This window comes from Charadrius vociferus, unplaced genomic scaffold (genome assembly GCF_000708025.1).
Source record: "Charadrius vociferus isolate BGI_N301 unplaced genomic scaffold, ASM70802v2 scaffold2, whole genome shotgun sequence".
In the NCBI taxonomy this organism is placed as follows: domain Eukaryota; kingdom Metazoa; phylum Chordata; class Aves; order Charadriiformes; family Charadriidae; genus Charadrius; species Charadrius vociferus.
In genome coordinates this window covers 6789927-6801054 of record NW_009647595.1, presented here as the reverse complement: position 1 = coordinate 6801054, position 11128 = coordinate 6789927, and positions in this window count along the sequence as shown.

Sequence of the window (11128 nt, the reverse complement as noted above, 5' to 3'; positions counted from 1 at the left end):
AACAGACTTGGGAAACTGGTCCAGGTTTCGAACAACTTGTGGTGTTATAGTGGTTTTAACCAGAGAATGTACCCACATTAACCCAGTTGGTATGACAGAAGAAAGAAGGCAAGACCTGTTTCTTCTGCTGACAGTCATGGCTCAAAATGTAATAGGATAAAAGCTGTATTTTATTTGAAGTGCTAGAGAGACCAAAGGAAACAAATACAGATCTTAATTTTATACTGAACTTGCTCTTTAGAAAGGCATTGTCTTTAAAGGTAGTTGAACTTCATGCTTTCTCCCGTATGTGAGTGTGGGTTTTTTTTAATACAGTAATTTCAAGGATTTGTTTGCACTTATTCACTCCTCGTAAATGTTTGAGCCTTTCATTTATCTCTGAAATCCTTTGACAAAGTTGTCTGGCTGTGAAGAGCACCAGATTTTGCTTCTAACAGGAAAAAAGGTGTGCCGTTCTCCTTTCTGTGTCACTGGAGAAAATGAGCCAAAGAATTGAACTGTGGCCTGTGTCAGTGCTGCATGTTCTCTTGAATGTGAGGCCTCTCCATTAAAGATTTTTATTTATTTATTTTTTTTTTTTACCTTCTAACATGGTTGTTAGCTTTCTAAAAGGAGACCTAAGGATGTGACTCAACCTTGCAGAAGGAAGGAAACATGAAATGTAGGCTGTTCTCCTGTTCTGAACTTACAGCAAACCTTTGCAGAGGGCTCGTATTGTTGCTAAGTAAATGTAGCACCACTATACTGTGCATGGAAAATAGGGAAGGCATGTGAGTGTTCTGGCTTTATGAAAAAGGCATTGTGGTTAATGACATCTTGCATGTAAGTAAATACAAAAAGCAACCTGCCTTCTAATTTAAATAATTTAAATCCAAATGAGTGTGAAGTCCCATTCTTCCCTCCACCCCTTTCTTAGGATGTGGGAACAAAATGCCGTGTATCCTTGTTGGTATGAGATGGAAGTTTGAGATAATGGATTCTGCCTTGCTGACACTGGTGTGCAAACAAGCAAAGTGTGGACAGGACGACAGTAATAGTGCTGGTTCTCCATTTTTATAAATACTTGAATCATTTTGTCGTTTATAGGTCTAAATATGATTCCTATCATTTGTTGATCCAAAATGAACTTGTGCTCAGTGCAAATTTAGAAGTTGAAGTGGTCAATATTAAACTTCTGGTTTTATGGTAGTCTTTTTGTCTAAAAGTCTAAAATTAGAGTGCTAGCTAAGGAATACAAGACACAGCAGCCAAACATTTTTGTCTTTTATTCCATTTATTATACAGGTAGTGCTGAACAGGCTTTCTATATTCATACAGCAATATCTTCTTCATCATAGTACAGTAAGGGTGAGGCATTTTCCCCAGACTGGGGTATGGACAGTGTACTGAAGTACAGTTCTTAATAAGTAAGTACCAAACAACACCAAAAATCCAAACAATGTACAGTTTTTCATAAGTAAATACCAAACAACACCAAAAACCAATGCCCACCCCACAAAGCACAACTGGTGCTCCCGCTGTGAGCAGGGGAGAGGCTTACACAACTATACAAACAGTTCTCCTGGCATTTGTTGCAACTGAAAGTGGAAATTCCCAGTACTTTGGGGGTAGGAACAAAAGGTTGTGAAGTGATTGAGATGTGATGGATGGCTGATCCTGGACTTCTGTACTGTATGCTTACTCTTGATCTGTTGTGCTGCATGATACATCTACGATTTGAGTCATAGGGTAAGTGAAGAAGGTGAGACCTTCAGGAAGGCAGAGATGAGAAGAGAACAGGTGGCAGAAGATGGACTTTGTTAAAGGTGCAGCCCTGTTGGCTTGACACCGAATTAACGATCTGTTCAGATGCCACTCTCAAAGAGTACAGTCATTCAGGCCACTAAACTTTAGCAAGGGATTAAAGAAAAACCATGAAGCTTCTGAAGAACAGCCTTGTTCTAATAAAGGCCAAAGAGTTAAAACCAACCAACCAAACCCCCACCATGCCATCATTGCCTTTTTTTGCTTTTTTGCAGAAATTGAATCTGCATGGATTTCATAAAATGGTTGACCTAGTTTCTTGGCTAGCAAATTAATATACATGCCTGCTTTCTGTAAAATCTGGTCATAGACCAATCTAATTGGTGATTGAAAATCTTAGAATATAAAGATAGGATAATAACCTAAACATCTTAGGCCTTGATTTTAAGGAGTTTTATGGAAATTGAGAGGCAATGTGATAAAGTTATATGAAATAAATGATATAGCACAGGCTGGCAGGGAATGAGTAACTTTTTTCCATGGCACCTGAAGCTACCACCCAGTTATCAGGCAGTGAGTGTAAAACAAATTAGGCTTTTTCATTTTTTTTCCCCTCACACAGTACCTAGGTGGACTGTGGCACTTGCTACCAGTATTGGTTAAAGAAGCTATATATGTGTATAGCTATCAAATGTGACATAACTTCTAGTTCAGGCAGTCTCTGCACTACCTTTACAGTGGTCCTGAGGATATTTCCCTAAATAATTGCTGTTGGACTAGGTGAGCATTTGGTGTGAATTATTTTGACTCTTCATTTCTTGCCCAAAACCACCCATCTGCATGCAGTAAATCTGAATGTAATGACTAATAGTCCATGTTCAGTGTCAAGATCCTTTAAGGAGAAAGTTCAGGACTTTTGTCCTTGGATTTTAGCAAGTATAAAGGCAAAGAAAACAAAGGCATCTGTTAAAAAGAGTATATTCAGCTTTAAGTAATGCTTGAGTTTATAATGTCTGTAAAAATAGGAACACATGTGTACTTATTCTTGTATTGGTGCTGAAAATCAATGTATTTAAAGTTAGTGTTAGTTCTGGTTGGGATATTCATTGTGAGATTATTTTTTTTTTTGACACACAAAAGAAGAATAGAGGGCAAGGGAAGCTAGTCTCCCTATTGTGACACAAGGCCACTAGATATGAAATCCTGTACCTCAAGAGCTGTTTATGAAGTAGTCCCAAATCAGGATCTAATGTCCTTCCTGCGTGGTCTTTGTTGTTAAAGATGCTGAGTGTTGATTCACTCATCGCTATTCGGTGTGGAAGGTGACTTTGTAAAGCTGATGTTGCGGGGCTCTTAATCAACCCTCTCCATCATACTTTCATACTTGTGTCAGTGTACTAGTTAGCATCTGTTGCTCTGCAAATCCCAATTCTGTGACTGAGTTAAGCTTGGCGTTATATACTTAACATTATGCAGCGTTAGACCATCTTGTTTAGTATGGAGTTGTACAATTCTGCATAAAGATAATGCTGTAGTTATTGCATGTACTCTTCTGTGCCAGTATTGGTTTTCTTCCCTTTATGAGAATACTATAAAAACTGGATTGTTGATACTGGTCTGCACAAAACTGAACTTGATGGTTTTGCCTGCTTGAAAGTGGGATTTTTCTGCTAGCAGGTGTAGTTCAGATTGGTTTTTAGTTATAGTGGTTCCTGTTTGTATTAAAATATTGTGTAAAATGACTTGTTATAGCTCTTCTGGTGGCTTCACTTTTTTCAGAAGTTAATAGCCTATGTGTAGTTTAGCATGCTACATGAAAAAACAAGAGTAAAGATCTAATGAACGCTATTATAACACCACCACCACCCCCCACCTACACCGCTACTTCCTACCCTACCTCACCCCACTCTCTGTCATCCCTGCCATGGGTTTAATACCATTTTCCCACCCTAGTGTGGACTGCGAGAGCCTGGCGCTTGCTGGGTGGGTCTGGAAAGGTGCTCTTCCGCTTTTCCCCCCGCTTTTCAAGCCTGCTGGGCTGCGGCAATGGTGAGTCTGTCCCCGCATGCCCCCATGGCTCCTGGGGCCCCATCCTGATGGTGTTGAATTCTTCAAGGCTCAGGACTGCGTCAGAGGCCTCAGGGACACTATAGTCGGTGGTGAGCAGCTCTGCTGGCAGTGAAAGTGAGCCAATGTCGTAGCAGGAGATGGCTTTGCTGGTGCCACCGGGATACTTGAGCATGGAGACATTGCTGGAACTATCCTGGCTGACCAAGGAGCAATCCAGTAGCAGCTCCTTGGGCAGTGGAACATGACCTGCTGGGTCCCCAACAGCTTGGATGTGGGGGTCCCCACAGTGGCTGAGGACATTTCTGCCCAGGAGGATGTTGCTGCCTGGGGCTGCCCTCGCGGGAGTGACTGTGTTGGAGAGGCTCAGCTGTGCAAACTGCCTCTCCGTATCCTGGTACCCAGGAAAGCATGGCGGCAGCACTGGTTGGGCTGGGACCACCGCTTTTCCCTGAAGGTTGAAGGGTGAGAAGCGCTGTGGTTGTCCCTGAGGGGTCCCAGGGTCTGCTGAGGCTGGGGGGGTTCTGCATCCCTGGGGTCCCCACAGGGCAGCACCCTGCAGAGATGCAGCACCATGATTGAGCATGGTGGTGGCCGGTGGACGCAAGTTAGTGCTTATCCGCTGGGTGTAGAGGACCTGGGGGTTGACGCAGCAGCCACATGGTGCCATCTGAAGACCTGCATGGGTGAGTGGGAGCCGTGATGGGCTGGGGGGACCCTCCAGAGGCACATGCCAAGGTCACCAGTGTCCCCCGGCTCTGTGCCAGGCACTCCCTGTGGGGTGAGCTGCCGAGCCAGCATGGCGGGGTTGCAGATCAGGTAGGAGACTCACTTATAGGAGGTGAAATGGGAGAGATGGCCCCAAGTGTTTGGGAAATTGTCTGTAAATTATGTTTACTGGACATGCATCACCCACAGGCAGGACAGAGATACTTGCACAGGATTGCTGAACCCTCATGCCAAAAATGCCAGGGGGACGGGGATGCTGAAGGTGCCATACCTGTTGGGGATGCCTGAGCTGTCACCCCTGCTGGGGATGCCCAGGAGGTGGGGAAAGTCTTCTCCTGCCTGGACAGTTGGTATAGGTTCGCTGAGCCTGAAAGAGAGACAGGAGCTATTGCTAGCGGTCACCTCCGCTCTTGCCCCCGAGAGCGTCCCCAGGCGGCAGGGACTGGGGTTGGCCCTTACCTTGGGGGTAGAAGGATTTGGGATGGACAAAAGGCTGAAGCAGCCGGGGCAGGGGAGAGGCACAGGGGCTGCGCAGTGGGAGCCGTGGTGCTGGCTGCGCCATCGTCTGTTAGGTCTGTTGGTAGCTAAGGACTCTGGTTGCTGGCTGGGGGTCTCCAGGAAGGAATGCAGGGGCTCCCTGTGTTTGGCCCCGCCCCCAGTAGCCTGCCCCAGTGCCTTATGGGAAGGGAGAGGGTTAAGAGGGCCTGGGGTGTACCTACAGGTAGCTTTCGGGTGCTGTAATTGCAAATGCCTTTGGCTGGAAGCCTTGGTCAGTTCCCCGAGCTGTATCATTGGTGTTAGTGAGACTTGGTAGAATGAGTCCCCCCACCGGAGTGCTGGGATGGAGGGCCACAGGCTGTTCAGGAGGGCTGGGTAGGGCTGGAGACGTGGAGGTGTCGCACTATATGTAAGGGAGAGGATTGATTGCACAGTCCTTACAGTTCGTGGTGATGTGGTTGAGAGCCGCTAGGTGAGGATCAGGGGGATGGAAAACAAGGAGATGTTGTAACAGGTGTCTTACTGATTGCCCAGCCAAGATGCTGGCACTGAGGAGTTTCTCTGTAGGCAGTTAGAAGAAATCTCTGGATCGGTAGCCCTTGTCCTTACGGGAGATTTCAACTTCAACTGGGAATACCAAACTGCTGTGACAAGCAGGTTACGGAGCTATTTGAAGTTTGTGGGACATAATTTCTTGTCACAAGTACTCAGTGAGCTAATGAGGAAAGATGCCCTCTGGCTTGCTATTTGTGAATGGAGGAGGAGTCCATCATTCCCCCCCACATCATTCTAAATGGGGGAGAGATGGATTTAATGGATGTGCTGTTTGGTGGATAAGGAATAGGCTGCACGGTTGCATCCAGAGAGTAGTGGTCAATGGCTCAGTCCAGATGGAGATCAGTGATGAGTGGTATCTCTCAGGGGTCTGTATTGGGACCAGTATTGTTTAATATCTTCATCGGTGACATAGACAGTGGGATTGAGTGCACCCTCAGCCAGTTTGTGGATGACGCTGGGCTGAGTGGTGTGGTTGACACACCTGAGGGGTGGGATGCCATCCAGAGGGACCTGGACAAGCTTGAGAAGTGGGCCCATGTGAACCTCATGAGGTTCAACAAGGCCAAGTGCAGGGTCCTTCACCTGGGTCGGGGGAACTCTGGTATCAGTGCAGGCTGGGGAATGAAGGGATTGAGAGCAGCACTGCCAAGAAGGGCTTCAGGATACTGCTGGATGAAAAGCTGACAATGTGCACTCGCAGCTCAGGTGGCCAACTGTATCCTGGGCTGCATCAAAAGAAGTGTGGTCAGCAGGTCAAGTGAGGTGATTCTGCCCCTCTACTCCCCTCTGGTGAGACCCCACCTGCAATACTGCATCCAGCTCTGGAGCCCTCAGTACAGGAAAGACACGGACCTGTTGGAGTGGGTCCAGAGGAGGGCCACAAAAATGATCAGAGGGCTGGAGCACCTCTCCTGTGAAGGCAGGCTGAGGGAGTTGGGGTTATTCAGCCTGGAGAAGAGAAGGCTCCGGGGAGACCTCCCAGTACTTAAAGGGAGCTTATAAGAAAGCTGAGGACAGACTTTTTAGCAGGGCCTGTAGTGACAGGATAAGGGGTAATAGTTTTAAACTAAAAAAGGGTAGATTCAGACTAGATACAAGGAAAAAAAATGTTACAATGAGGGTGGTGAAACACTGGCACATGTTGCCCAGAGGAAGGGTTGATGGAAACATGGAAACATTCAATGTCAGGTTGGATGGAGCTCTGAGCAACCTGATCTAGTTGAAGATGTCCCTGCTTATTGCAGGGGGGGTTGGACTAGATTGCCTTGAAAGGTCCCTTCCAACCCAAACCAATTCTATGATTCTCAGCAGTAAGTGATGGCTTGGCAAAGCCTGTTTTCAGATGATTCTCTGATCTAGTGATTTGCATTGACTTTGTGTTAAGCATTCATGGGCTGAATTGCATGTTTCCTTTCTCTGCTAAGGATGAGTAGGTCATCAGAAACAGAAGAACAGCTTACAATGGTGTGGTACAAGTTAATTTTCATACTTGTAAGTATTTTAATCTCTTAAGCAGCTTTTAGCCTCCTTTAGCTTCAGTAAAGAATGAACAGTTTTTCTGAAACACATAGTTGAACCTGATCAAACAGCAAAGTTGAAATGAACTTAACATTTGCCTAGCTAAAAACTCTGAACAGTTTGTCCTAATCTGAAGGTCATCAAAAGGCAGTCAATAACATGCTGTTGAGGAAGGCTAGAATGTAACTCGCCATCAGATGCTAATTATGCTTGCTGTTTTCTTGTGACACTATGCTGCTAGTGAAAGTAGCCTGGGAAAACGGTTGGCATATGTAGTTCTGGCAGTTAGTGGAATATCCTAGAGATCCAAGATTTTGCTATTTTAAATTTCTTGTTAAACATAAGACCTACCAAGAAGCTAAACAGCACATTCTTTCAGGTTCAGATTTGTTTCAAACTAATGTTGCGCTTCTGATCCTTTCAGAAATCTGTTCCAAATGTGGCTTGTCTCCGCACTGTGGTCGTTATTTAAGATCTTGTTTTACTAACCTGTTGTCTCAAAGCAAACTTGATACAAGTACTAGCCTCCCCAGATAGTTCTGACAAACTGTTTTGTTTAAAGATAATTGGGAGTCTTATCTTTGTAGTGGCTTCATATTCACAAAGAAACCCAAACCAAAACTCTAAACTGTTATCTTAGTATAAAACAGACGTAAATTGTGTATGAAACAGTAATTTGGAAAAAAGTATTTGTGAATGACTTTTTTTACAACTTAAAAGCATTTCAGTTGCTGAGCAGCAGCTTTTTGTGCGTGTGTGTAAAGATGAGCAGGAAATGATTGCTGTTCCAACTGAGCGGTGGATTATTGTGCTAGCTACTGTTAAAATAACTGGCATAGTGCTATAAATGGTATCTGGGGAAATGAAAAAAATTTTACATATTCCAGCAAATTCTTTTTGCTGTTATCTCTGTTGTACATTGACAAAGTTTTTTCTCTTATATCTCAGTATTCATTAAGCACCATTTGATTAGATCTGACTTTAGATGGCTACATTTAAAACTATCTTATGAGAGTGGACAGTGTTTTTTCTTCCCATGATATAGCTGGAGGCTATGTTAAGTAGGTAGGAGGACTAGGCTCAGCTGTATGAAAGATAGGGTGGAAGGTTTAAAAAAAAAAACCAAAAAACAAACAACACAACAAAACAACAAACCCAAACTCACTGATAATAAATCTCTGGTCTGTAAACTCAGAAGATAAGACGTTCTTACTGCATAAGCATAGTATTCCTGGTGACAGAACTGAGTTTTCTGGGGAACTTCTGAGTATGTAACAATCTTGGTACTCTTACAGTCTTTAAAGGACAAGTCTTTGTCTATTCTTAGGAGTTGGGAGCAGTTGTGCTGAATAAGCATGCAAAGTAAAACTGAAATCTGTTTGAGTACATAACAGCAATGTGTTGAATGACTGTCGTGCGTTTTGAGTTGAGGGCTGTGTATTCCTGGGATTGGAGTTACTCTGAAGCGTAGTTATTTGTAAGAATGGTAAAGCCTTTAGAATAAAAGAAGGTTGATGAAAGTCACAGTTTTGACTCTGACAGGCCAACGAGAAAGCTGAGATTATTTTTAATGGTTAGATGGAGGAAAGCTGTATGTGTATACAGATATCAAATCCTGCAAGTGCTTGACAAGCAGCACTCCTTTGTCGTAACACAGAAGTTGATGAAAGTTTTACTCCAGTAAAAAGACAGACTGCTACCTAACCCATAACTACAGCTGCTTTATTGGAACTGGGTACAATTATCTTCTCATTTATAGTGTAGCTGTGTTCCTGGCATGACAGCCTCCCCCCCCGATCCCAGTTTTTGTAATGTAGGGGTTGTTTTATTTCCTTCTTTCTTGCAGCTAACCTTTTTGTGTTCTACAGCAATAAAAGATGTGTCTTCCTGTCTCCTCCAGGAGATAACAGGGACAGGTGATAAAGTGTTTAATATTAACCTCCTACCTCTACCTTTGTCTAGTAGCTCCTTCTAAGCTTAAATAAATTTGTAGCAGTTGTTGTCAACGTTTGTAGTTCATTATGTTCACTTTCAATTTCAGGTTAAGTGTGCATCTCAAGGCTTTTCTTCTGACAGTATAAGGCTTGTGAAGAAACAGCAATAATTCTTACGAATCCAACTTTGATAAACTGTTGTCACTGAGTTACTCATGAGACACCTTGAAATGGTTATGTTTGTAACTGTCTTACGGAATTCTATATCCTTCCTGCTTTTAGATGGTTTCTAGGGGGAAAAAAAAAGCTGGTAATTCATGCCAACTGATCTTTTGTGGGGAGGGGAATCAGGCATTTTCAGGTCTGATAACAGAACAGATCTTTAAGCTAGGAATCACTTACTGTCTTGCAAATACCTTTTCAGGGATGTCCTCCTGTCAAAGCAGTGAAGGGAGATGCTTTAAATAAAAGTTTGGAGATAAATATAATTCTATGATCTTCGTCACAAGCAATCTCCACTGTCAGTATGAATTCAGAAGTAACATGGGATTGATTGCCTTGATGGCTGCTTTTGAATTCTGTGCATTTGTGCCAGTTTATTTAATATTAGATTTGTATGTACTTTAGGATGTAATGGAGACTCCTCTCACCTACAAGGAGGTATTTCAGTCACCCTTTTCCTTTGCTGATGCTTGTTCATATACGTGCAACAAAATTCCTTTTACAGTTTGTATGCTGTCTCAACCTTGAAAGCATCCAGGAATGGCATTCTTTGATTTTTTTATCTCCTTTCTGCCATAGAAAGGAACAAACTGCCAAGACTTCTCTGCCAATGAAGAATACTTTTCTGCATTTCTTTGTGAGGATAGCTATACAGAGACAGTGTAAATTAAAGAATGCTTTAAAACCAGAAGTATGGTATTGTAGACTGATGGCGCAGATACTAGGTCTTGCTTAACTTCCCTTTTTAGGCTGAAAGCCTGCCTGCACTTAACCTTAGTACAATACAGCTGCATAAATTAATGTTTTGATAGTTCTGAGTTAAGCGATTTATAAAAACAAGGGTGGTAGCTGCAGATACTTCTTCATTCTCCCTAGTGCCTCAGGTCAGTTCAAAGTTGACCTCGTATTTGAATAATTTGCCCATGAAGCTTTGAACAAGGACTTGCTTCCATATGCAGAGGTTTATTCCAGAATTGTATTATTTTGGTCCGGTCTCTTTTCCTCAAATAATTTTAGGACAGTTTTTTTTTATGTCTTTCCTGCCTAAACTGAGCATCTGGAACTGCTTGCTCTCTACCTTCAGAAATGAAAAAAAAAAAAAAATCTGTGGGTGGATAGGTTTTGGTTTCTCTGACTTAAAATAGTGTATTTTGGTCTCTGAGTATCTATTTTGTAAATAGGGAAAAGTAGACTTGGTTAGAGTTTTTGAAAGCAGAAACAAAGTCTTAAAGGTCATTCACTTCAGAAGTGTTCATTTTTCCTTAAAATATCCTGTTATGCAATTTTAAAGAGTAAACAGGCCAGAAATATGTTTTTATTCATCAACACAGGGGCACAGGCTAAGGAAGAGACCGAAAGCTACAAATTTGCATGCTGGGATTGGTGTTTATAGTAGTGACTTTGAACTGTGTTGCAACACTTCTGACTGCTTTATTGATTTGAATATTTCTGATAACGATGCTTGCACATCAGAGAAGCCTGTTGAGGGTTAATTCTCAAGCTTTCAAAACATTTTATTAAAAAAATTTGGGGAGCTCTGATTTGTGATAAAAAGCAGTGATAAGTTCTGATTAAAACACTAAATTATTATGAAGTTCTCTTGTAGAACGCGTTTCTGACTCAGCTCGTGAAGGGTACTGATGTGACAGAGTGAAATTTAGATAAATTTTGTGTAAAGGAAGATGGAGGTGTTTAGGGTTCTTTGGTTCACACTTTTTTTTTTTTCATTGGAAATCTCTAAAATGGTGTAACATGTGAAATGTGTGTGTCTAGAGTACAGTGACTATACTGCAAACCTTTTAATCAACGGGAGCATTCAGAAGAGTAGAATAGCTCAGGTATATCCATCGGGGGCTGGT